This window comes from Tachyglossus aculeatus, chromosome 1 (assembly GCF_015852505.1).
Source record: "Tachyglossus aculeatus isolate mTacAcu1 chromosome 1, mTacAcu1.pri, whole genome shotgun sequence".
Taxonomy (NCBI): Eukaryota; Metazoa; Chordata; class Mammalia; order Monotremata; family Tachyglossidae; genus Tachyglossus; species Tachyglossus aculeatus.
Genome location: NC_052066.1, coordinates 101,531,987 through 101,557,231, shown reverse-complemented (window position 1 = coordinate 101,557,231; position 25,245 = coordinate 101,531,987). Strand labels below are relative to the sequence as shown.

Below are 25,245 nucleotides of genomic sequence, written 5' to 3'. Positions count from 1 at the left end.
CTCAATTAGTCACTCATCTAGCTATGAAAACCATTCCTTAAGGCAATTAAATATTTAACTGTCACTACTAACTAGTATTTTTGGCTCTCCTGCCTTTTCTTTCTTATAAGAGGATGGGAACAGGGTCTCTGATACAGACAAAAATCAGACTTCACTAATAATAATGAGAATAATAAGAATAATAACTGTGGCATTCAAGTGCTTACTATATGCCAGGTACTGTACTAAGCACTGGGGTAATCAAGTCTCATGTGGGGCTCACTGCCTTAGAAGGAAAATGGGCATTGAATCTGCATTTTTCAGGTGAGTAAACTGAGAAGTTAGGTCAATTGCCAAGCCACACAGCAGGCAAATGGCAGAGCTGGAATTAGAACCCAGGTGCTCTGACTCCCAAGCTCATGCCCTTTCCACTAGGCTATGATGATCTGAGAATTTAAAAATGTTTAAGAATAGCAGGAGTTGTTAAATTTCAAAGAAAACACTGCATATATTACTGCATCCATGAGTGTGAATGTTCTGAGTAAATATTTCTTGCTCAGGTGGCTGTAGAAATTCAATACTCCCCCTTCTAGACTGTGAACCCATTGTTGGGTAGGGACCATCTATATGTTGCCGACTTGTTCTTCCCAAGCTCTTAGTACAGTGCTCTGCACACAGTAAGCGCTCAATAAATACGATTGAATGAAAGAATAGTGCATCTTTTCTGGCCTTATTGTCATTCCCTTGAGCAATGCTCAAATGCCAATGATTAAAAGGAGAAGGACAGGTCTATTGTAGTAGTGGTGGTGAATGGTTTGCATACTGAACCATCCACAGTCTCTCTGATCTGGGCTGAACAGGACATATTGCAAGGTAGGTGGTAATGTGAATGGATGCAGATTGTTAAAATCTACCCATTTATCTCCATCCAAATTACTCTGTGCAAAGCACTGTACTGAGTGCTTGGGAGAATACAATATAACAGAGCTGTTAGTCATGTTCCCTGCCTACGAGTATAGTGTTCTGCACACAGTAAGCATTCAATATCGTGCCTTGATTACTGCATCAGCCTCCTTGCTGACCTCCATGCCTCTGGTCTCTCACCATTCTGGTCCATTCTTCACTCTGCTGCCCAAATGTCTACCTATCTCTGTCAAATACTCCATTAAATATCACTGATTGTTTGATAGTGTACTCTCCCAAGCTCTTAGTAGTGTTCTGTGCACAGTAAGTTCTCAGTATATACCATTGTTAGCATACTCTCCCAAGCATTTAGTACAGTGCTCTGCACACTGTAAGCACTCAGTAATTAGCATTGACCATTCCTGAAACAGCATCTATTTATGGTATAAACAGTCTTTGAAAATTCTACTTATTTTATTAATGATGTGCATATAGCTTTAATTCTATTTGTTCTGACTACTTTGACACCTCTCTACATGTTTTCTTTGTCTCCCCCTTCTAGACTGTGAGCCCGTTGTTGGGTAGGGGACGTCTCTATATGTTGCTGACTTGTACTTCCCAAATGCTTAGTACAGTCCTCTGCATACAGTAGGCACTCAATAAATATGATTAAATTTCTAAACAATTGAAGAAGATAGGACTACCCAACAAATCCAGATTTGTTTCCTCTATTATATGCAGGCATGGCATGTTTGAGGAGTCTGAAACTTGCTTTTCGACTATGCTTCAGATCCTTGGAAAATCACCAAAAGCCCTCGAGGCAGAATCTCATGACCTTCTGTATTTTGATGACTGAGAAACGAGTGCAAGAATACATGTGAGAAATTTGTGCAATGCTATCAACTGATACTGAGACTTAGGTTTAAAAAAAACACAGGAGAAATGCTTCAAGTAGCTAAAGATTTCAGTCAGCAATATAAGCTGATGAACTCTGCGGGCTCTGATCTCTCTTCTCTGAAATCTTACATTTCCTCTTGCCTTTAGGGCATCTCTACCTGGATATCCCAAAAATATCTCAACCTTAACACATCCAAAACAGAACTCCTTATCTTTCCACCTAAACTCTGCCTTTCCCCTGTCTCTCCCATCACTGTAGACAAGACCACTATCCTCTCTATCCCATTAGCCTGTAATCTTACCATTGTCCTCAACTCACATCCCTCATTCAACCCACATTTTCAGTCTGACACCAAATCCTGTAGGTTCTATCTTCACAACATTGTTAAAATCTGCCCTTTCCTTTCAATCTAAAATGCTACCGCATTGATTCCAGCACTTATCCTAGCATTAGAAGCACTTAGAAGCAGCTTGCCTCAGTGGCAAAAGCCTGGACTTGAGAGTCAGAGGTTGTGGGTTCTAATTCTGGCTCCACCACTTGTCTGCTGTGTGACCTTGGGCAAGTCACTTCACTTCCCTGGGCCTCAGTTCCCTCATCTGTCAAATGGGGATTTAGACTGTGAGCCCCATGTGGAACAACCTCATTACCTTGTATCTCCCCCAGCGCTTAGAACAGTGCTTGGCACATAGTAAGCGCTTAGCAAATGCCACCATTATTATTATTATTATGGGTTCTAATTCCGGCTCTGTCACTTGTCAGCTGTGTGACTTTGGGCAAGTCACTTAACTTCTCTGTGCCTCAGTTCCCTCATCTATAAAATGGGGATTAAGACTGTGAGCCCCACGTGGGACAACCTGATTACCTTGTATCTACCCCAGCGCTTAGAAAAGTGCTAGGGACATAGTAAGTGCTTAACAAATGCCATCATTAGTATTATTATTATTATTATTATTCAACTAGACTGTGAGCCCATTGTTAGGTAGGGACTGTCTCTATATGTTGCCGACTTGCACTTCCCAAGTGCTTAGTACAGTGCTCTGCACACAGCGCTCAATAAATATGATTGAATGAATGAATGAATAAACTAGTCCTCTATACTGTCAACTTGATATGGGCAGGGAATAGTGTCTGCTACTAGAACAAAGTCGTAATTTGCCAAGTGCTTAATACAGTGTTCTGCATATAGTAAGTGCTCATTAAATATGATTAATTGAGTGAGTTGCTTACACCAGCTGCCTCCACTTCCTCTCCACCAATCCCTCGAAATCTGGTTTTCAGCCAGTTCACTCCACATTAACTTCCCTTTCCAAGATAACAATAACCTTCCTCTAGCCAAATCCAACAGACTCTACTCCATTCCAAACTTCCTAGACCTTTCCGCTACCTTCAACACTGTGGACCACCTGCTTCTGGAAACATTATTCATTCGTTAAATCATATTTATTGAGTGCTTACTGTGTGCAAAGCACTGTACTAAGTGCTTGGAAAGTACAATTCAGCAACATTATGACACGGCATAGTGGATCGAGCACGGACCTGGGAGACAGAAGGTCATGGGTTCTAATCCTGACTCCTCCACTTGTCTGCTGTGTGACCCTGGGCAAATCACTTCACGTATCTGGGCCTCAGTTACTTCATCTGTAAAATGGGGATTGACTATGAGCACCACGTGGGACAGGGACTAAATCCAACCCTGTTTACTGGTATCCATCCCAGAGCTTAGTACAGTGCCTGGCACATAGTAATCACTTAACAAATACCATAATTATTTTTATTCTTATTATTGTCATTATTACCTAATCTTGGTTTCACTTACACTGTCCTCTACTGGTTCTCCTTCTTTATCACTGGTCACGCCTCAGGGTCTCTTGCCGACTTGTCCTCTGCCTCCCATGCCCTAAATATAAGAGTTCTTTAAGGCTCAGTCGTGGCTCAGTGGAAGGAGCATGGGCTTGGGAGTCAGAGGTCATGGGTTCAAATCCCAGTTCCACCACTTATCAGCTGTGTGACTTTGGGCAAGTCTCTTAACTTCTCTGTGCCTGTTACCTCATCTGTGAAATGGGGATTAAGATTGTGAGCCCCCCATGGGACAACCTGATCACCTTGTATCCTCCCCCAGCTCTTAGAACAGTGCTTTGAACATAGTAAGAGCTTAACAAATACCAAAATTATTATTATTGTACCCTTCATCTGCACCATTCCTTTGGAGAATATTTGATTCCACAGCTACAATTGCTCCCAAAATTACATCTCCAGCCCTAACCTATCTCTTTCTCTGCAATCTCAGATTTCCTTCTGCCTTCAGAAATCTCTACTTGGATGTCCTGCTGACATCTCAAATTTAACATACCCAAAATGGAACTTCTCACCTTTGCATGAAAACCACTCCTTCCACTTTTCTTTCCCACTGCTGTAGACGGCACCACCATCCTCCCTGTCTCACTCCCTCTCCATCAATTACTTATACCCTCCCACACTGCCTGGAATTCCCTCCTGCTTCGTATCTGACAGACCACCACTTTCCCTATCTTTAGAATTCTGCCATATCATCTCTTCCAGGAAGACTTCCCTGACTAATCTGATCTCCCCATCCTATTCTCCCTCCCTTCTTTGTCACCTATGCACTCAGGTCTGTATTCCCTAAATACCCCTGCCCTAAAACTACTTATGTATGTATCTTTGTACTCTGTTGCTTCTCCTACCTATATTTTATTTTAATAAGAGCATTCCCCGTCAAATTGTAGTCTCCTCAAGGACAGGGAATCTCTTGTGCTCTCAATCACTTAGTATAGTGCTCTGACCCAGTAGAAACCTCAATAAATACCACTGATGGAGTGACTAATTATTACCCATTTTACAGAAAATGAAAACTGAGGCTGTTTTCCTTAGAGAAGTGTGCAGTGAAGACTGTTGTTTGAAAATTGCTCAGTAATTGCAAGATATTACACTGCTTCATTTTCATGTTTAATTTATTCATTGTATTATTAATAAGGAGAAAGTTAATGCTGCCTTTTCATTAGAACAATTAGAGGATAATTCTTCAGTGACTCAAATGTAAAATCAAGAACAGTGTTTTCTCATGAGTTGCATTTTATCCTGTGGTTCTGGTTTGAAGAATTACACGCAAGATTCATAAATTGAAAATAGAAGTTGAATCAAGAGAGTAAATAAATTTTCTTCCACTGTAAATTAGCAAAGATTTCCCAAGTCAAAGGCCAAAGGCACCTCTGGTAAATGAAACTCGGTATGTTGTATTATGTTCTTTCATCCTAATTCACTCTACTTGTTATACCAAGATATTTTAGCTTATACATTATGGATATAAGGTCACCCACTGTTTAGAGGCTCCCCAAAAGGGTATCATAGCTAAGTTATAAATTAATTTAGAACCTTTTAAAAAGTGTAAATGTTTTAGAGAACCTTTAGAAATGCTTCCATGGGAAATTACTAAGGATGTAATAAAAATATTTTTAACTACTGTAAACTGGCAACTTCAGATTTCCAAACAAGCACAGTAATTATTTTTTAAAATCAGCTCAATGTTAGTGCGGGGTAATTCTCATCAGACTTCATGAAGTTACCAATGGGACAGGTGAATGTTATCTCTAAGGAATTGTTCCAGAGTTTTCCTCCAACTAAAAAGATTTACTGTGGTTTAGGAACAAGTATCACTTTGTAAGCATTCTGTTGAGATGTGGAGAAGGTTGAAGTGTGTTTTTTTAAAAGATTTCTCTGTCCTTTTGTTGTCTCAAATTAAAAAAAAAAAATCTTAGGCCAGATTTGGAAGGTGATGGCAATTTTGTGTTTTGGTTATTTTTGTTTTGTTTTTGTTGACCTAATCTCTTTTTATCTAGCCCTAAATTTGACACTCTTAAAGCATCATGGTAGTACATACTGGTCTTCTTTTTGAAGGCAGATTATTTTCCTTTTTCATTCCTGCTGAGAGGGACTTTGATCATAGCAATAATATTTTTTGTTTGCGTTATCTTGACATTCTTCCTGAGTCCCAGGGAGTCTCCACCTTTTTCCCCATGCCTACTGAAACATATCCACCACTTTTCCATTCTGTAACCTCTTTGGTGTATGGAAAGCCTTGTGTGGTAATTGCTTATATTTTCTTCCAGCCTAGTGGGTCTTTCTAAGCCTTCTCAGGCTTTTAGCTTTTCCACCTTTGCCAAGCCTCTCTAATGAACTTTGTGTTATCTGTTAATTGCGGTAGTTGGTAAGTGCTTACTGAACTGTACTAAAGTCCCGTGTAGACACAGTCCCTGTCCTAAATGGGACTCACAATCTAAATAGAAGGAAGAACTGCTGCAGCACATGGAAGCAGCATGGCCTATTCATTCATTCATTCGTTCAATCATATTTATTGAGCTCTCACTGTGTGCAGAGCACTGTACTAAGCATTTGGGAAGTACAAGTTGGCAACATATAGAGATGGTCCCTACCCAACAACGGGCTCCCAGTCTAAAAGGGGGAGAGAGACAACAAAACAAAACATGTGGACAGGTGTCAAGACGTCAGAACAAATAGAAATAAAGCTAAATGCACATCATTAACAAAATAAATAGAATAGTAAATATATACAAGTAAAATAAATAGAGTAATAAATCTGTACAAACAAACAGGTGCTGTGGGGAGGGGAAGGAGGTAGGGCGGGGAGGATGGGGAGGAGGAGAGGAAAAGGGGGCTCAGTCTGGGAAGGCCTCTTGGAGGAAGTGAGCTCTGAATAGGGCTTTGAAGTGAGCTCTGAACAGGGCTTTGAAGGGAGGAAGAGAGCTAGTTTGGTGGATGTGCGGAGGGAGGACATTCCAGGCCAGGGAGAGGATGTGGGCCGGGGGTTGACGGCTGGACAGGTGAGAAAGAGGTACAATGAGGAGGTTAGTGGCAGAGGAGCGGAGGGTGTGGGCTGGGCTGTAGAAGGAGGGAAGGGAGGTGAAGTTGGAGGGGGCGAGGTGATGGAGAGCCTTGAAGCTGAGAGTGAGGAGTTTTTGCTTGATGCATAGGTTAGTGGAAAGAGCATGGACTTGAATGCCAGGGGACCTGGGTTCTAATCCTGGCTCTGCCAATTGCTAGCTGTGTGATCTTGGGCAAGGTATTCAACTTCTCTGTGCCTCAGTTTCCTCAACTGTAAAATGGGAAGAAAATACCTGCTCTTCCTCCTATTTAGACTGTACTGGACAGGAACTGTATCTGACCTAATTAACCTGTACCTAATCCAGCACTTAGTATACTGTTTGACATGTAGTAAGTGCTTAACAAGTGTCATAAACAAAAAACAGGTTTGTAATTCCCATTTTACAGATGAGGAAACTGAGGCACAGTGCTGCTCACCAAATATCACAACTAACTAACCAGAGGAGAAAATGACCTTGAGAGACCAAATCTAGGCTTGGGTGCAGCATTTCCCATTTTCTTATTTCTAGAGTGGCTCTCTCAATCAATCAATCAATCAATCGTATTTATTGAGCGCTTACTATGTGCAGAGCACTGTACTAAGCGCTTGGGAAGTACAAATTGGCATCACATAGAGACAGTCCCTACCCAACAGTGGGCTCACAGTCTAAAAGGGGAAGACAGAGAACAGAACCAAACATACCAACAAAATAAAATAAGTAGGATAGAAATGTACAAGTAAAATAAATAAATAAATAGAGTAATAAATATGTACAACCATATATACATATATACAGGTGCTGTGGGGAAGGGAAGGAGGTAAGACGGGGGGATGGAGAGGGGGACGAGGGGGAGAGGAAAGAAGGGGCTCAGTCTGGGAAGGCCTCCTGGAGGAGGTGAGCTCTCAGCAGGGCCTTGAAGGGAGGAAGAGAGCTAGCATGGCGGATGGGCAGAGGGAGGGCATTCCAGGCCCGGGGGATGACGTGGGTCGGGGGTCGATGGCGGGACAGGCGAGAGCGAGGTACAGTGAGGAGATTAGTGGTGGAGGAGCGGAGGGTGCGGGCTGGGCAGTAGAAGGAGAGAAGGGAGGTGAGGTAGGAGGGGGCGAGGTGATGGAGAGCCTTGAAGCCCAGGGTGAGGAGTTTCTGCTTGATGCGCAGATTGATCGGTAGCCATTGGAGGTTTTTGAGGAGGGGAGTAATACGTCCAGAGCGTTTCTGGACAAAGATAATCCGGGCAGCAGCATGAAGTATGGATTGAAGTGGAGAGAGACACGAGGATGGGAGATCAGAGAGAAGGCTAGTGCAGTAGTCCAGACGGGATAGGATGAGAGCTTGAATTAGCAGGGTAGCGGTTTGGATGGAGAGGAAAGGGCGGATCTTGGCAATGTTGCGGAGCTGAGACCGGCAGGTTTTGGTGACGGCTTGGATGTGAGGGGTGAATGAGAGAGCGGAGTCGAGGATGACACCAAGGTTGCGGGCTTGTGAGACGGGAAGGATGGTAGTGCCGTCAACAGAGATGGGAAAGTCAGGGAGAGGACAAGGTTTGGGAGGGAAGACAAGGAGCTCAGTCTTCGACATGTTGAGCTTTAGGTGGCGGGCGGACATCCAGATGGAGATGTCCTGAAGGCAGGAGGAGATGCGAGCCTGGAGGGAGGGGGGAGAGAGCAGGGGCAGAGATGTAGATCTGGGTGTCATCAGCGTAGAGATGATAGTTGAAGCCGTGGGAGCGAATGAGGTCACCAAGGGAGTGAGTGTAGATTGAGAACAGAAGGGGACCAAGCACTGAACCTTGGGGAACCCCCACAGTAAGAGGATGGGAGGGGGAGGAGGAGCCTGCAAAAGAGACTGAGAAAGAACGACCGGAGAGATAAGAGGAGAACCAGGAGAGGACGGAGTCTGTGAAGCCAAGGTCAGATAACGTGTTGAGGAGAAGGGGGTGGTCCACAGTGTCGAAGGCAGCTGAGAGGTCGAGGAGGATTAGGACAGAGTATGAGCCGTTGGATTTGGCAAGCAGGAGGTCATTGGTGACCTTTGAGAGCGCAGTTTCCGTGGAATGAAGGGGACGGAAGCCAGACTGGAGGGGGTCGAGGAGAGAGTTGTTGTTGAGGAATTCGAGGCAGCGCGTGTAGACAACTCGTTCAAGGAGTTTGGAAAGGAATGGTAGGAGGGAAATGGGACGATAACTAGAAGGTGAGGTGGGGTCAAGAGAGGGTTTTTTTAGGATGGGAGAGACATGGGCATGTTTGAAGGCAGAGGGGAAGGAACCAGTGGAGAGTGAGCGGTTGAAGATGGAAGTTAAGGAGGGGAGAAGGGATAGAGCGAGAGATTTCATAAGATGAGAGGGAATGGGGTCAGAAGCACAGGTGGCCGGAGTAGCACTTGAGAGGAGGGAGGAGAGTTCCTCTGAGGATACCGCTGGGAAGGATGGGAGAGTAGCAGAGAGTGTTGAGAGCCGGGGGGTTGGAGAAAGGGGGGAAGAGACTTTGGGGAGGTCGGACCTGATGGATTTAATTTTGTTAATGAAGTAGGAGGCCAGATCGTTGGGGGTGAGGGAAGGAGGAGGGGGAGGAACCGGGGGCCTGAGAAGGGAGTTGAATGTACGGAAGAGCTGGCGGGGGTAATGGGCATGGGTGTCAATAAGGGAGGAGAAATAGCCAAATATGCCAAAATGGGGAGTTGCGAGCAGGATGGGGTGAAGAGTTGTCTTTGATGATCTGCAGTGCTGGTGGCTATGCAGTTCCACCCTGTGTGGGAAAGTTCATGCACAAAAAGCCTCTTCCTCACTCACAAAGTAATTGGACTCTTCTTTATGCTTTTGCTCAATAGGGGTAGGCAATGGATTTGTAATGGGATTACTAAAAGGTGCTAATGTCTCTTCAGCAACCAAAAAGAAATCTAAATATCAGGCGGACTTCAGCCACTTCAAATTTATCCTTCCATGCTTAAACTCTGCCCTCACCTCTGCCTGGCAAAATTACTTCTCCACCCTCACTGACACCCATGTCCATGACTAACCCACTTATTTACTTCTGGACCTCCACCTCACATTGGTCCAGGACCTCCCCCTCCGGCCTGGAATGCCCACCCGCTTCAAATCCAGCAGATTATTACTTGGACAAGCAGGGTGGATCAGTGGAAAGAGCACAGGCTTTGGAGTCAGAGGTCATGGGTTCAAATCCCGGCTCTGCCAACTGTCAGCTGTGTGACTTTGGGCAAGTCACTTAACTTTTCTGTGCCTCAGTTACCTTATCTGTAAAATGGGGATTAAAACTGTAAGCCCCCTGTGGGACAACCTTATCACCTTGTAACGTCCCCAGCGCTTAGAACAGTGCTTTGCACATAGTAAGCGCTTAACAAATACCATTATTAATATTATTATTATTATTATTATTATTATTATTATTATCCCCCGCCTTCAAAGCCTTATTGAAGGCACATCTCCAAGAGGCCCTCCCTGATTAAGCAACCCATCGTCTGTTCCTACTCCCTCCTGAATCTCCCTGGCCTTCTCCCTTTGTTCTTCCCCAACCTCCCAGCCCCACAGCACTGTACATATCTGTTATTTATTCATATTAATGTCCGCCTCCCCCCCACTCTAGACTGTAAGCTCACTGTGGGCAGGGAATGTGTTAATTGTTAATGTTAATTGTTAACTCTTAATTGTTGTATTATACTCTCCCAAGCACTTAGTAGAGTGCTCTGCACACAGTAAGTATTCAGTAAATCCTATTGAATGAGGAGGTCAAAGTGAGATACCTCTTTCCCCAGTATTGTTATTATTATTATGCACTTATGCATCATCACTCTGATATTTATTTAGGGCTTGCTATGTGCCAATCACTGTACTAAGTAATGGGTAAGATACAAGATGATCAGGGTGGGCACAGTCCCTGTGGAGCTTACAGTCAAAGAAGGAGTAAAAGCAGTTATTTTATCTTCATTTTACAGATGAAGAAACTGAGGCAGAGGGAAGGGAAGTGACTTGCTCAAGGTCACATAAGTGGTGGAGCCATTAGAGAACCCAAGCCCCCTGACTGCCAGGCCTGTGCTCTTTCCATTAGGCCACCCATGTCCCACATGGGGCTCTCCGTCTCAGTAGGAGGAAGAACATGTATTGAATCCCCATTTCACAGATGAGGGAACTGGGGCAAGAAATTGAATGAGTTGCCCAAAGTCACACAGCAGGCACGTGGCAGAGTCAGGATTAGAACCCAGGTCCTCTGATTCCCAGGCCCATGCCCTTTCCACTAGGCCATGCTCTTTCTAGATGTGCTAGAGGAGTGAAATTGAGTATTTAAAGAAACTAAGGAGAGTGACATACTGAGATGAGCTTGAAACGGACTTCGTGGTTTGCTAGGTAGGCAGTAGACATAAAGAGGGGTATTTGGGGTTCTGAGCACATAGTGCAGTTTTCTTTGAGACAAATTTCCAAGTAGGAGTGACTGCCCCAAATTTTCCAGATAACTCTTCCTAGGAAGGTTCCCTCTATCCCCATCATCTTTCCCTGCTGCTTCCTGCTACAAGGCAATTTTACTAGGGAAGCTTCATTTCTACCACCAGATCCAGAGCAATCACTTTAATCCCCTACAAACACTTCCTCTCCAGGGTTTATCTACTGAAAAACAGCATGGTCTAGAAGAAAAAACATGGGTCTGGGAGTCAGAGGATCTGAGTTCTAATCCTGCCTCTGCTACTTGTCTGCTGTGTGACCTTGAGCAAGTCACCTAATTCATCAACTAATTTATCTCTACCTTGGTTACCTCATCTACAAAATCAATCAGTTGTCCTTATGGAGTGCTTTACTACATGAAGAGCACTGAACTAAGTGCTCAGGAAAATATAGTATAACTGAGTTGGTAGACATGTTCCCTACCCACAGTGAATTTACAGTCTAGAGGGGAGGCCGACATTAATTCATTCCTTCATTCGATTGTATTTATTGAACATTTACTGTGTGCAGAGCACTGTACTAAGCGTTTGGGAAGCACAAATTGGCAACATATACGGATGGTCCCTACACAACAACAGGCTTACAGTCTAAAAGATAATTCACTAATGTCACTTCATCATCATCATCATCATCAATCGTATTTATTGAGCGCTTACTATGTGCAGATCACTGTACTAAGCGCTTGGGAAGTACAAATTGGCAACATATACAGTCCCTACCCAACAGTGGGCTCACAGTCTAAAAGGGGGAGACAGAGAACAAAACCAAACATACTAACAAAATAAAATAAAAAGAATAGATATGTACAAGTAAAATAAATAAATAAATAAATAGAGTAATAAATATGTACAAACATATATACATATATACAGGTGTTGTGGGGAAGGAAAGGAGGTAAGATGGGGGGGATGGAGAGGGGGACGAGGGGGAGAGGAAGGAAGGGGCTCAGTCTGGGAAGGCCTCCTGGAGGAGGTGAGCTCTCAGTAGGGCCTTGAAGGGAGGAAGAGAGCTAGCTTGGCGGATGGGTAGAGGGAGGGCATTCCAGGCCCGGGGGATGACGTGGGCCGGGGGTTGATGGCGGGACAGGCGAGAACGAGGTACGGTGAGGAGATTAGCGGCAGAGGAGCGGAGGGTGCGGGGTGGGCTAGAGAAGGAGAGAAGGGAGGTGAGGTAGGAGGGGGCGAGGTAATGGACAGCCTTGAAGCCCCCTCCTTCCTCTCCCCCTCACCCCTCCTCCATCCCCCCGTCTTACCTCCTTCCCTTCCCCACAGCACCTGTATATATGTTTGTACATATTTATTACCCTATGTATATATTTATTTTACTTGTACATATCTATTCTATTTATTTTATTTTGTTAATATGTTCGGTTTTGTTCTCTGTCTCCCCCTTCTAGACTGTGAGCCCACTGTTGGATAGGGACTGTTTCTATATGTTGCCAACTTGTACTTCCCAAGCACTTAGTATAGTGCTCTGCACACAGTAAGCGCTCAATAAATATGATTGATTGATTGGAGCCCTCCTCCTGCCTGATGGGCAGGGAATATGTTTTCTAGTTCTGTTGTTCTAGAGAAGCAGCACGGCATAGTAGATAGAGCACAGTTCTGGGAGTCAGAAGGTCATGGATTTTAATCCTGGCTCTGACACTTGTCAGCCGTGTGACCTTGGGCAAATCAATTCACTTCTCTGTGCCTCAGTTACCTCATCTGTAAAATGGGGATTGAGACTGTGAGCCCCCAATTGGACAGGGACTGTTTCCAATCGGATTTGCTAGTATCCACCCCAGTACTTAGTACATTGCCTGGCACATAGTAAATGCTTAACAAATACCATTAGAGAATGGAATGGAATGAGAAGCAGCATGGCTCAGTGGAAAGAGCACGGGATTTGGAGTCAGAGGTCATGGGTTCAAATCCTGGCTCCACCAATTGTCAGCTGTGTGACTTGGGGCAAGTCACTTAACTTCTCTGTGCCTCAGTTACCTCATCTGTAAAATAGGGATTGACTGTGAGCCCCCTGTGGGACAACCTGATCACCTGGTAACCTCCCCAGTGCTTAGAACAGTGCTTTGCACATAGTAAGCACTTAATAAATGCCATTATTATTATTAATTACAGGTATGTGCATAAGTGTTGTGGGATTGAGGGAAGGGTGAAGGGGTGAAGAAAAGGTGCAAATCCGAGTGACAGGGCTGTGCAGAAGAGAGTGAGAGAAAAGGAAATCAGAGATTATCATCAGCATCAGCCCCATTCCTTCCTCCAGACTCACCCTAGCCCCAATTTCAACTCCAGCCTCAGTTTCCACCCCAGCCTGAGCACCAGTCTCAGCCCCAGCCTCAACTCCAGGTCAGCCTTAGCTCCAGGTCCAGCCTCAATCTCAGCCCCAGCTCCAGTGTTGGCTGTGGCCAAAAAGCAGCCATTCCTAAACCTTCCCTCTCCCTGCAGCCCACCCTGAATACCATGGGGATTAAGCTGTTAGCTCTATGTGGGACAGGGACTGTGTCCAACCCAATTACCTTATATCTTTACCTTAGTGGAAGCAGCATGGCTCAGTGGAAAGAGCATGGGCTTGGGAGTCTGATGTCATGGGTTCTAATCCTGCTCCTCCACTTGTCAGCTCTGTGACTTTGGGCAAGTCACTTAACCTCTCTGTGCTCAGTTACCTCACCTGTAAAATGAGGTTAAGACTGTGAGCCCCATGTGGGACAACCCGATTACCTTGTACCCCCACCCCCAGCACTTAGAACAGTGCTTGCCATACAGTAAGAGTTTAACAAATGCCATCATTATAGGGAAAGCAGTGTGGTTTAGTGGAAAGAGTCCGGGCTTGGGAGTCAGAGAAGCAGCGTAGCTCAGTGGAAAGAGCATGGGCTTTGGAATCAGTGGTCATGGGTTCAAATCCTGGCTCCACCACTTGTCAGCTGTGTGACTTTGGGCAAGTCACTTAACTTCTCTGTGCCTCAGTTCCCTCATCTGTAAAATGGGGATTAAGACTGTGAGCCCCCCGTGGGACTACCTGATCACCTTGTAACCTCCCTAGCACTTAGAACAGTGCTTTGCACATAGTAAGTGCTTAATAAATGCCATTATCATAATTATTATTATTATAGGTCATGGGTTCTAATCCTGGCTCTGCCACTTGTTTGCTGTGTGACTTTGGGCAAGTCACTTAACTTCTCTGTGCCTCAGTTACCTTATCTGTAAAATGGAGATTAAGACTGTGAACCCCACGTGGTACAACCTGATAACCTTGTATCTATCCCAGCACTTAGAACAGTGCTCGGCACATAGTAAATGCTTAACAAATACCATCATTATTATTATATCTACCCCAGTGCTGAACACAGTGCCTGACCCATTGTAAGAAGAATCTTCCAGAGGGAAGATTTAGGTGCTCGAATATTTATTTGCTTACATGTAATCTGCTTCACCCTGCTCAGAGTAACATCTGGAGAGTTTCCAGTACTCTACCAGTCTCGACTATGGAAGGCAGAAGCATATCCATTCTATTCCTAGCTTGGGCAGTGACTAGTGAGTGGAAGACAATCTGCTACAAGTCAAAACTCACCTGTGCTGGGTAGCAGTGGCATGGGAGAGACTAGAGGGTGGAGACTCAAGTTTACTTTGTGGAAGGAGGCAACGATAGACCACTTCCTTGTTTTTACCAAGGAAACTCTATGGATACACTACCAGAATGATTGCAGAGGGAGGTGGGGCATTCTGGGAGAGATGTGTCTGTGGTGGTGCTATGGGTGGCAGTCCAGGCCTACAATAGGCAAGCAACCAAGATCCAGTAATCAATCGCATTTATTGAGCACTTTGTGCACTGCACTAAGTGCTTGGAGAGAGTACAATAATATCAGAGTTGGCAGCCACGTTCCCTGCCTACAACAAGCTTACAGTCTAGGAGGGGTCTGGCTGGGCTCTTGGGAGAAATTCAAACATGTGGCCCAGAGGACAGGTACTGCCAAGTACTTTCTTCAGCTTCAAGGGAGAGGGCCTGTGGAACAGGTGAATGGGAGGGGAGGGGCCTGTCAGTGGCTGGAGGTTAACCTTGGGTGCAGGTTCTAACTGGACAGTGACCCTGATGCGAATTCTCAGGGCACTCCACAAATAAATCATCTCAGTGACTGATTTCCACTTTGGCTAGATCTTTAAAGAACATACTTTCTTTAAAATGCTTAAGATTCAGAAGAACACAGCTCATTTTCCTTGAATAATATCTGAAGGCTCAAAAGTGGGGATGGAGAAGAATGAACCTTGATGCCCAACTTCATGGCTTTGTGTTATGTTGAGACCTTTGGATTCTGTGCTACCTCCAACCTGTTTATCCAGTATATCCCAGGATTCCCCAATCAAACCATCAATCAAGCAATCAATCAATCAATCAATCGTATTTATTGAGCGCTTACTATGTGCAGAGCACTGTACTAAGTGCTTGGGAAGTACAAATTGGCATCACATAGAGACAGTCCCTACCCAACAGTGGGCTCACAGTCTAAAAGGGGGAGACAGAGAACAGAACCAAACATACCAACAAAATAAAATAAGTAGGATAGAAATGTACAAGTAAAATAAATAAATAAATAAATAGAGTAATAAATATGTACAACCATATATACATATATACAGGTGCTGTGGGGAAGGGAAGGAGGTAAGACGGGGGGATGGAGAGGGGGACGAGGGGGAGAGGAAAGAAGGGGCTCAGTCTGGGAAGGCCTCCTGGAGGAGGTGAGCTCTCAGCAGGGCCTTGAAGGGAGGAAGAGAGCTAGCTTGGCGGATGGGCAGAGGGAGGGCATTCCAGGCCCGGGGGATGACGTGGGCCGGGGGTCGATGGCGGGACAGGCGAGAGCGAGGTACAGTGAGGAGATTAGTGGTGGAGGAGCGGAGGGTGCGGGCTGGGCAGTGGAAGGAGAGAAGGGAGGTGAGGTAGGAGGGGGCGAGGTGATGGAGAGCCTTGAAGCCCAGGGTGAGGAGTTTCTGCTTGATGCGCAGATTGATCGGTAGCCATTGGAGGTTTTTGAGGAGGGGAGTAATATGTCCAGAGCGTTTCTGGACAAAGATAATCCGGGCAGCAGCATGAAGTATGGATTGAAGTGGAGAGAGACACGAGGATGGGAGATCAGAGAGAAGGCTAGTGCAGTAGTCCAGACGGGATAGGATGAGAGCTTGAATTAGCAGGGTAGCGGTTTGGATGGAGAGGAAAGGGCGGATCTTGGCAATGTTGCGGAGCTGAGACCGGCAGGTTTTGGTGACGGCTTGGATGTGAGGGGTGAATGAGAGAGCGGAGTCGAGGATGACACCAAGGTTGCGGGCTTGTGAGACGGGAAGGATGGTAGTGCCGTCAACAGAGATGGGAAAGTCAGGGAGAGGACAAGGTTTGGGAGGGAAGACAAGGAGCTCAGTCTTCGACATGTTGAGCTTTAGGTGGCGGGCGGACATCCAGATGGAGATGTCCTGAAGGCAGGAGGAGATGCGAGCCTGGAGGGAGGGGGAGAGAGCAGGGGCAGAGATGTAGATCTGGGTGTCATCAGCGTAGAGATGATAGTTGAAGCCGTGGGAGCGAATGAGGTCACCAGGGGAGTGAGTGTAGATTGAGAACAGAAGGGGACCAAGCACTGAACCTTGGGGAACCCCCACAGTAAGAGGATGGGAGGGGGAGGAGGAGCCTGCAAAAGAGACTGAGAAAGAACGACCGGAGAGATAAGAGGACAACCAGGAGAGGACGGAGTCTGTGAAGCCAAGGTCAGATAACGTGTTGAGGAGAAGGGGGTGGTCCACAGTGTCAAAGGAAGCTGAGAGGTCGAGGAGGATTAGGACCGAGTATGAGCCGTTGGATTTGGCAAGCAGGAGGTCATTGGTGACCTTTGAGAGGGCAGTTTCCGTGGAATGAAGGGGACGGAAGCCAGACTGGAGGGGGTCGAGGAGAGAGTTGTTGTTGAGGAATTCTAGGCAGCGCGTGTAGACAACTCGTTCAAGGTTGTCTATGATTATTATGGTTATTATTCTAACGGCTTGGGAGAATATAACAGAATTAGAAGACGAGATCCCAGGAATCCCCAATCAAATGGGCAATGGTTTTTATTGAATGCTTGTGATGTGCAGAGCATGCCTACTAAGAGCTTGAGAGAATACAACAGAATTAGCAGACATGTTCCCAGCCCATAACGATCTTACAGTCTAGAGGGGGAGACAGACATTAAATATAAATAATTTATAATATATAATTAAAGCATATGTACATAAGTGCTCTGGGGTTGGGGGGAAGTGAATATTCAATGCCCAAAGGTCACAGATCCAAGGGCATGGAAGATGCAGAAGGGAGAGCAAGCCAGGGAAAAGAAGGTTTATTCAGGAAAGACTCCTGGGAGGAGTTCTGACTTTAATGCTTTGAAGGTGGAGACAGTAGTAGTCTGGTGTGTATAGAGAGAGGGAGGAAGGGAGTCCCAGGCTAGGAGAAGGTTGTGGGAAAAAGGTAGACAATGAAATAGATGAGATTGGGGCACAGTGAGTAAACTGGTAATAGAGGAGCAGAGTATGCAGACAAGGCTGTAGTAGGAGATCAGTGAGGGGAGGTGGGATGGGCCAGGTGATTGAGTGGTTTAAAACTAATGGTAAGGAGTTTCTGTTTGAGGTGGTGGGTGGGCAGCCACTGGAGGTGTTTGAGGAGGGGGAGACATGGGTTGAACAATTTCATTGAAAAATGATCCATGCAGCAGAGTGAATAATGAACTGGAGTGGGATGAAACAGGAGGCTGGGAGGACAGTGAGGAGGCAGATGTAGTAGCTTGGAATAGAATAAGTGCTTGGATCAGTGTGGTAGAAGTTTGGATGGAGAGAAAGGGAAGACTTTTGCAATGTTGTGAAGGTAGAATCAACAGGATAAGTGCTTGGATCAGTGTGGTAGCAGTTTGGATGGAGAGAAAGGGAAGACTTGCAATGTTGTGAAGGTAGAATCAACAGGATATGATGACAGATTAAATATGTGGGTGAAATGAGAGAGATGATTGGCGGACAACGCCAAGGTTACAGGCTTGTGAGAAAGGGAGGATAGTGGTATTATCTATAGTGACAAGAAAGACAAGATAAGAGCATGGTTTAGGTGGGTAAATAAAGAGTTTGATTTTGGACATGTTTAGTTTGAGGTGCTGATGGGATATCCAGGTGTCCTTCAGGCAAGAGGAAATGTTACAGTTGCAGGGAAAGTGAGAGGCCAGGGCTGGAAATGTAGATTTGGGAATTATCTGTGTAGAGATAGTAGTTGAAGTCATGGGAGTGAATGAGTTCTCCAAGAGAGTGGGTGTAGAAGGAAAATAAAACTGCAGAAGGAGAATAGAACCAGGACCTAGAACTGAGTCTTGGGGGACTCCTACTCTCAGGGTGGGAGGCAGAGGAGGCAACAACAAAAGAAACTGAGAAAGAGCAGTCATAGAGATAGGAGAGAGAGAGCACAGTATCAGTGAAGCCAAGGTTGGATAAAGTTTTAAGAAGTGGGTGTTCTACAGTGTTAAAGATAGCTGAAAGGTCTAGAAGGATTAGGATAGAGTAAAGCCATCAGATTTGACAAGAAGAAGGTCACTGGTTACCTTAGAGGGCTGTTTCTGGGGAGTGAAGGGGGCAGAAGCTAAATTGGAGGGGATTAGGAGAAAATTGGAGGGGAGGAAGTGGAGAAAGTAGGTGTAAGCAATGCTACCAAAATATTTGAAGAGAAATGGTAGGAGGGAGGTGGGGTGGTAACTGGAGGGAGGAATTTAGTTGTTTTTTTTTTTGTTTGTTTTTAGGATAGAAGATACATAAGCATATTTGAAAGCAGTGGGAAAGAAGCCCTTAATAGTAATAATAATGGTATTTAAGTACTTACTATGTGCTGAGCACCGTTCTAAGCACTGGGGTAGATATAAGGTAATCAGGTTGTCCAACATGGGGTTTAATCTTAATCCCCATTTTACAGATGAGGTAACTGAGGCACAGAGAATATAAGTGGCTTGCCCAGGGTCAAACAACAGACAAGTGGCGGAGCTGGGATTAGAACCCATGTCCTCTGATTCCCAAGCCCATGCTCATTCCACTGAGCCCCACTGCTTCTTTAAAATGAACACTTGGAAAGTGAACAGTTGAAGATGGCAGTTGAGGACGGAAGAAGGGAGGGTGTGAGTGTTTTTGAAAGGTATGAAGGATTGGGATCAGAAGCACAGGCAGAGGGGGTAGATTTAGAGAAGAGGCAAGAGATCTCATCTTGAGTTACTGCAGGGACTATAGGGAGAGTCAAAGAGAGTGGAAGAGGAGGTGGGGGTGATTGGAAAGGAGCAGGGGAGATTTGAGAGAGCCCGCCTGATGGTTTCAATTTTGTTGATGAAGTCTTCCTTCTCGCCTTGCTCCCAGGGTCATATCATGCTGAGGGATATGCTTTCCTGGTCAATCCTGGATGGTAAAAGTTTCCCAGGTTAAGAAAACTTAGGTTTGGAAAACTCACAGTATGATTCCTGCATCTGTTGTGTTGCCACCTCCAAGCTCCTAATCAGAAAGTGATGAGGCTCAATAAAATTATTTCATGGAAAATTTACTTTCAAGGAGAAATCTAAGGCATAACAGAGTCCAGAAGCAAATATAAATATATATATATATTTCTTTTTCATAGTCGATCACGGTTCGGCTTCTTATAGCCTATACTATTTGTGATCTTCAAATCTGTTTCACTTCAGAATCTGCAGGGATGCAGGATAGGCATACAAGAATGAATTGTTTTATTGTGCTCTATGTCCAGGGAGATTCAGGGCAAAACCAAAGAGTCACAAACAGCAGGGACTACCTTAGCTTCAGGATGAATACTTTGAAGTCCTTATGTTTACTTGTCTGTTTGGCTTCTTTCAAATCCAGAATGTAACTTTTGGAGAGAAACTTCAAATAAATCAAAACCCTCTGCCTGTGAGAGAAATGGGTGCAAAGAAATGAGGGACAAGTCCAATGGGAAAAACAGGGGCAGACACTCAGAGAGATTAATGAATCAATCAGCTACATTCATTGAGCATTTACTGTATTATGGCTCTGCCACTTACCTCAGTTCGTTTAACTGTAAAATGGCCTGTCCTCTCTCCTTAGATTGTGAACCCCATGTGGAACCTAATTATCATATATCTACTCCAGTGCTTAGTAGAGTGCTTGGCACATAGTAAGTGCCCTCCTAGCCTTCCTTTCCAAACTCCCAGAACGAGTTGTCTACACTAGCTGCCTCGAATTCCTCAACTCCAACTCTCTCATAGAACCCCTCCAATCTGGTGTCTGTCCCCTACATTCCACAGAAACTGCCCTCTCAAAAGTCATGAATGACCTCCTTCTTGCCAAATCCAATGGTTCCTACTCTATCTTAATCCTCCTTGACCTCTCAGCTGCCTTCAACACTGGTGACCATCCCCTTCTCCTCAACACGCTATCCAACCTTGACTTCAAAGACTCTGTCCTCTCCTGGTTCCACTCACCTCTCTTGCCATTCATTTTTAGTCTCCGTCATGGGATCCTCCTTCCCCTTCCACCCCCTTACTGTAGGGGTTCCTCAAAGGTTAGTTCTTGGTCCTCTTCTGTTCTCCATCTATACTCATTCCCTTGGTGAATTCATTTGCTCTGCACATAGTAAGCGCTCAATAAAAACGATTGATGATTTGCTCACATGGCTTCAACTATCATCTCTGTGCTGATGACACCCAAATTTACATCTCCACCCCTGTTCTCTCTCCCTCCCTTCAGGCTCATATCACCTCCTGCCTTCAGGACATCTCCATTTAGATGTCTGCCTGCCAACTAAAACTCAACATGTCCGAGACTGAGCTCCTTATCTTCCCTCCCAAACCCTGTCATCTCCCCGACTTTCCCATTACTATAGATGGCACTACCATCCTTCCCGTCTCTCAAGCCGGCAACCTTGGTGTGATCTTTGACTTCACTCTCTCATTCACCCCAGACATCCAATCCATCACCAAAACCTGCCGGTCTCACCTCCACAACACCGCCAAAATCCACCCTTTCCCTTCTATCCAAACTGCAACCTTTCTGGCTCAATCTCTCATCCTATCCCAACTGAATTACTGCATCAGCCTCCTCTCTGATCTCCCATCCTTCTATCTCTCTGCGCTTCAGTCTATACTTCACTCTGCTGCCCAGATTATCTTTGTAAAGAAATGCTCAGGGCATGTCACTCTCTGCCTCAAAAATCTCCAGTAGTTGCCTATCAATCTTCAAATCAAGCAAAAGCTCCTCACTCTCAGCTTCAAAGCTCTCCATCACCTTGCCCCCTCCAACCTCACCCCCCTTCTTTCCTTCTACAGCCCAGCCCGTGCCCTCTGCTTCTCTGCCGCTAACCTCCTCACTGTGCCTCGTTCTCGCCTGTCCCGCCATCGACCCCCCAGTCCACGTCCTACCTCTGGCCAGGAATGCCCTCCCACCACACATCTGCCAAACTAGCTCTCTTCCTCCCTTCAAAGCCCTACTGAGAGCTCACCTTCTTCAGGAGGCCTTCCCAGACTGAGCCCCCGCTTTTTTCCTCTCCACCTCCTCCTCCCCTCCTTTTATCCCCCCTCCCACCCTCTACCCTACCCCTTTCCCTCCCCACAGCATTTGTGTATATTTGTACATATTTATTACTCTATTTTATTAATGATGTGTAGATAACTATAATTCTATTTATTCGGGTGGTATTGACACCTGTCTACTTGCTTTGTGTTCTTGTCTGTCTCCCCCTTCTAGACTGTAAGCCTGTTGTTGGGTAGGGGCCATCTCTATATGTTGCCGATTTGTACTTACCAAGCATTTAGTACAGTGCTCTGCACACAGTAAGTGCTCAATAAATACAATTGAATGAATGAATGAAATTTATTCTTTTGTGAACTTCTTGTGGGAAGGGAACGTGTCTACCAACTCATATTGTACTAAGAGCTTGAGAGAGTACAGTGCTCTGTACACAGTACTCTGCACAATCATTTAATACCATTGAACAATTGATCAATTGTGTCTCATCATTTGTTTCTAAGAAGATTTGTTGAATTAAAGACCTTTTTTAATTTGTTTCTGTAGTTCCTGTTTTTCAAGCTGGAGAGCAGTGTTGTTCTTTTCCATTTAGGTCCCTCGTCAGGCTGTGGCAGTCCCATGTTGCAAACCTCGGAGCCCAGTCATGAAGGCAGGGGCAGACATTCGGAGAGATTAATCAATCAATCAGCGACATTTATTGAGCAGTTACTGTATGAAGAGCACTGTACTAAAAGCTTGGGAGAGTTGGTAGACATGTTCCCTGTCCACAGTGAGAAGCAACACAACCTAATGGATAGAACATGGGCCTGTGAATCAGCGGGACCAGGGCTCCACCACCTGTCTGCTGGGTGACCCTGGGCAAGTCACTTAATTCCCTGTGTCTCAGTCACCTCATCTGTAAAATGGGAAATAATACTGTGATTTCAACATGGGACATGGACTGTGTCCAACCTGTTTACCTTGCATCTACTTCAGCCGGGCTCCTCTCAGGATCGTACCTGTGGAGTTTCCAGTACTCTATCAGTCTCTGCTATGAGAGGGAGAGTGAAGCAGAGGCCTACCCATTCCATTCCTAGCTTGGTCAGTGGCTAGCGAGTGGAAGGCAACCTGCTACAAGTCAAAGCTCACCCGTGCTGGGCAGCAGTGGTATGGGAGAGAGTCAAGGATGGAGACTCAAGTTTACTATGCAGAAGAAGGCAATGAGAAGCCACTTCTGTATTTTCACCAAGAAAATTCTATGGATCCACTACCAGAATGATTGCAGATGGAGAGTGGAGTGCTCTGGGAGAGATATGTCCATGGAATTTGTATGGATCAGAGACACCTGGATAGCATAAGACAAAGACACCAGCCAGGGCTTAGTACAGGCCCGACACACAGTAAGTACCTAACAGATACAAAAAGGCCCACCAATCTCTTTGTGTGGAGATTCCCAAAGCAATAGCAAGACAGTTGGTTATAGGGGAGAACTGGGGGATGTTAGGGGGATGTTAGCCAAAATTCATTAAATTTGATTAACTGTGAGTCTCAACATTACAAACCAAGATGATACCTATTCCTTTGGAAGGATCCCCTGCCTGCCTTCCACTCTCAAGATGTCTGGTTTAGTCTGGGCCAAGACTGAACTGGTCCACCAGGAGCTGGGGGAATTCCTCATGGGTCAGTGTAGCTGTGAGCAGCTCACAGATGCTCCTTTATGTACCTTATTGAAGACACATCTCCTCCAAGAGGCCTTCCCTCACTACGTCCTCCTTTCCTCTTCTCCCTCTCCCTTTTATGTCACCCTGACTTGCTCTCCTCATTCATCCCCCTTCCAAACCCCACAGAACTTTTGTACATATCTGTAATTTATGATGATGGTATTTGTTAAGCTCTTGTTATGGTCCAAGCACTGTTCTAAGTGTTGGGATAGATACAAGGTAATCGGGTTGTCCCACGTGGGGCTCACAGTCTTAGTCCCCATTCTACAGATGAGGTACCTGAGGCACAGAGAAGTTAAGTGACTTGCCCAGAGTCACAGAGCTGACAAATAGCAGAGCCGGGATTAGAGCCCATGACCTCTGGCTCCCAGGCCTGGGCTCTTTCCACTGCTGTGTGTCTTCCCCAGGGAATATGACTGTCATATTGTACTCTCCCAATCACATAGTACAGTGCGTTGGGATTATCTTTATTGTTGAATTGTACTTTCCAAGCGCTTAGTACAATGCTCTGCATATGGTAAGTGCTCAGCAAATACGATTGAATGAATTAATTAATTTAAAAAAAATCCAAGCTTACAGTCTTACTGTCTGGAGGGCGGGGAATGTGTTGAAAGGAGGTGGAAAGCTGCCTAGGATCCATAAGGGCCTGGGCTTGGGAGTCAGAGGTCATGGTTTCTAATCCTGCCTCCACCACTTGTCAACTGGGTGACTTTGGGTCAGTCACCTCACTTCTCTGTGCTTCAGTTCCCCCATCTGTCAAATGGGGATGAAGATGGTGAGTCCCCTGTGGGACAACCTGATCACCTTGTATCCCCCCAGTGCTTAGAACAGTGCTTTGCACATAGTAAGCGCTTAACTAATATCATTATTATTATTATTAGAGAAGCAGTGTGGCCCAGTGGAAAAGAGCACGGGCTTTGAAGTCAGGGATCATGGGTTCAAATCCCTGCTCCACCACTTGTCAGCTGTGTGACTTTGGGCAAGTCACTTAACTTCTCTGTGCCTCACGTTACCTCATCTGTAAAATGGGGATTAAGACTGTGAGCCCCACGTGGGATAACCTGATCACCTTGTAACCTCTCCAGCACTTAGAACAGTGCTTTGCACATAGTAAGCACTTAATAAATGCCATCATCATTATCATTATTATTATTCAAACCTCAATCTGGCCCCCATTATGGAAGGCTAGTTAACAGCCAGAAGTCAGTACCAGAAAGTATTCATGGAACAGCATTCTATTTAAACAGTCATTTGATTTGGCAGTAGTAGCAGCTAAAGCCATTCAGGAATCAAAGTAATTTTCTTTTCCCCTCTCAGTGTCCATTAGCAGTTTTACATATGGTTGACAAGGATCTGAAAGACATTTCAGAAACTCTTTTCTCTATAGCTTTGTAGACTGGTCTTTACAGAAATGTGTGCCCAAGGTCAGGCAGAAGACAAGAGGCAGAACTGGAATTCACTTTTCTCATGGTGTCAAGTCTTCTCCAACCCATAGTGACTCCATGGACCCATCTCTCCCAGAACGCCCCATTCTCCAGCTGCAATCATTCTGGTAGTGCATCCATAGAGTATTCTTGGTAAAAATATGGAAGTGGTTTACCATTGCCTTCTTCCATGCAGTAAAAATAATAATAATGTTGGTATTTGTTGAGTGCTTACTATGTGCCAAGCACTGTTCTAAGCACTGGGATAGGTACAAGGTAATCAGGTTGTCCCTCGTGGAGCTCACAGTCTTCATCCCCATTGTACAGATGAGGGAACTGAGGCCCAGAGAAGTTAAGTGACTTGCCCACGGTCACACAGCTAACAAGTGGTGGAGTTGGGATTAGAACCCATGACATCTGACTCCCAAGCCTGTGTTCTTTCCATTAAGCCACGCTGCTTCTCTATAAAGCACTGT

General features: G+C 45.3%; 1 non-coding gene across 1 annotated transcript; it reads left to right on the top strand.

The window, feature by feature from the left end:
* The first annotated feature begins 22,625 nt into the window (after window positions 1-22,625).
* On the top strand, window positions 22,626-22,763 carry LOC119937750. Its single transcript, XR_005454198.1, has one exon. It is a non-coding gene; the product is annotated as a small nucleolar RNA SNORA7 (small nucleolar RNA).
* The last annotated feature ends 2,482 nt before the right edge of the window (window positions 22,764-25,245 follow it).